This window comes from Lissotriton helveticus, chromosome 7, assembly GCF_964261635.1.
Source record: "Lissotriton helveticus chromosome 7, aLisHel1.1, whole genome shotgun sequence".
NCBI lineage: Eukaryota > Metazoa > Chordata > Amphibia > Caudata > Salamandridae > Lissotriton > Lissotriton helveticus.
In genome coordinates this window covers 1,709,418,062-1,709,420,610 of record NC_136068.1, presented here as the reverse complement: position 1 = coordinate 1,709,420,610, position 2,549 = coordinate 1,709,418,062, and the positions used below count along the sequence as shown (strand labels likewise).

The following is a 2,549-nucleotide window of genomic DNA, read 5'->3' as shown; positions in this document are numbered from 1 at the left end:
ATAAAAACAGTACAAACAAATATTATATATACAATTAAAAAAGTGGTAGTCGTGCTAGGCCTAGTACAACTAACCAAAAAGCGTTGTGCTCCTTAGGTTTCATATTTTCTGTTTCCGTCTGCACTTGTTATAAATTCGTCTAACAGATCCAAAGTTTGTAATTATTGGACTTCACACATTTAGAAAATGATAAACAAAAAGGACATCTGCTCATCCTTTAATTTTCGGTCTAGTCCAAAGTTTAGGTAGGAAGCCAACCCAGGGAGAAACGTTAGCCTCAGAATACCTTCTAATTTTACTCCTAAAAGGTAAGAACTATCTATTATAGTTTGATTGGATATTATAAAAGATTAGGTATGGCTACATAGTTGCCAAGTTATCTGGGATGTACCATAAATCCACATTCCTTGCTAAATCAGTTTCATGTCATTATAATATGGAATAAATTCCACTAGAGTCACACAATTTTTTTAAAAACATTGGGTCATACCTCTAAAATCGGTAAAACTGTAATGGATAGAGCTTGCATCATTCGAAACAGAGATACACCAAAGAAAAAGACCTATGAAATGTTGAAAATACATATTAGGTTACCACATTTTCTTGCAAATGGTATATATTAAGTAAATACATACAGATGACACTTACACTTAAAACAGTGTTTTCTGATCCCCTCGTTTTCGGTATAGTATTCAGGTTTGTTCAATATTTTATGGCAATTTTCCGTATTTGTCATCAGTATCACAGGGATTCTAAAAAATATATAAAATTACTAAGTAGCAATTTGCCCTATTTGTTGGACCATACTAAAGTATTGGACAAAAACCTGGGAATTCTACTTACATTGTCAAGGGTAATGTGGCGATTCCCCAATGGTATCTCTCTCCTTTACACATGTAATTTTTGAGGTTTCATTGGACCCATCATGGTTACTTCAGTAAATAGCGGGCATCTATAACAATATATATGAGTCTTTATTAGAAATGCATCCTATTTGCTACATATCGCTAGGTCTGCTTGTTTATTGTGACTGTCCCATGAATTAGAGTGATATTCTAAATACACCGTTGTATAACATTTCTTTTTTCTAAAATATGTAGCAGTGCAGATGGAGTATTTTTAAGATTACTCAAATCTGCTTCAGAATTTTGCAAAGTCCAAAGGTATTACAAGTAACCACGTTTAAATTATAAATCATACTGCATTGACAGGCTGCTGTTTACCAGCTATCCCATGTAAGAAGTCGGATCAAGCCAGAGATTTACGGACCGAGTTGGATAAAATCCTACATAATTCTAGCAGAATGGCAATGTTGCACAAGAGATTTCCGTAGTACTTACTTTTAGCGTGCCGCCGACGTCTCGTGTAGGGTCCTTTCCAAACGAGTCAAGGAACCCTTGTGCGAGCATCTATAAATACCCGTATTTCCACCCCCAATTGAGCATTTCAGAACAGCTGTGTTTAATTGTTTTTACCGCGCAACGCTGACATTTGAACTCACATAGTTCAAAGCGCTTGCATGGTCATGGGAAACGAAGTCCACATTGCAACTCAATGTCTCGTTTTTTTTGTTTTGTATCGTTACTATGCAACCGACGTCTGGCGTCATCCAGACGTATCAATAGTGATGGGAAATGTAGTTATTACAACATCAACCTCTATATTAAACTAACATCTCCTTCGTGATGTTACGGAGTGAACGATAGCGACTCCTGGGAAATGTAGTATTAACATTTGGCTAATGATTATTAGTGCACGTAATAGCTATGTTGTTCATGGGGGAAAGCCGGGACCGTTGTCCAATATTCACCCGACAGTGTTTAAGCCGTCTAAGCTGATTAATGATAGTTTGAAATCTTGGAATACCCGGTAACCGATCTATAGTCAGCATCAATTTGGTGGTGATGGAACAATATCTGTAATCTCTACATGCTTAAGTCTAGTCTCTGAATTATCTATAAGCGCATTGTTCATTCATATGGAGTGAATGATAGCGACTCCTGGGAAATGTAGTATTAACATTTGGCTAATGATTATTAGTGCACGTAATAGCTATGTTGTTCATGGGGGAAAGCCGGCACCTTTGTCCAATATTCACCCGACAGTGTTTAAGACGTCTAAGCTGATTAATGATAGTTTGAAATCTGGGAATACCCGGTGACCGATCTATAGTCAGCATCGATTTGGTGGTGATGGAACAATATCTGTAATCTCTACATACTTGAGTCTAGTCTCGGAATTATCTATAAGCGCGTTGTTCATTCATATATAGCGAACATATTTTAACTTATCACGTGGGGACATTAACTCTGTAGATTTTTACACAAAGAAAAGGAGCTAGTATGGATTGTCAATGCATTTTAAAACATTTATATTTGATTAAATCCCAATGTGGTAATTTGTTGGATTATAAATCGACATGATTGCACTCACAAATACAATTGTTAAAGCATTGACACTAACAATGAAACATGCCCTTATTTGTCCCAATGTATTAGTTTGTTTGATTATAAATTGACTTAATTACGCTCGCAAATACAATTGTTAAG

The 2,549-nt window shown here is 36.0% G+C and overlaps 1 long non-coding RNA gene across 1 annotated transcript; it reads right to left on the bottom strand.

Annotated features, from left to right (window-relative positions):
* Nucleotides 1-497: 497 nt before the first annotated feature.
* On the bottom strand, nt 498-954 carry LOC144767629 (uncharacterized). The gene is made up of 3 exons (XR_013598288.1): nt 844-954; nt 649-752; nt 498-562 (listed from the first exon to the last, which is right to left on the bottom strand). It is a non-coding gene; the product is annotated as an uncharacterized LOC144767629 (long non-coding RNA).
* Between the last annotated feature and the right edge of the window lie 1,595 nt (nt 955-2,549).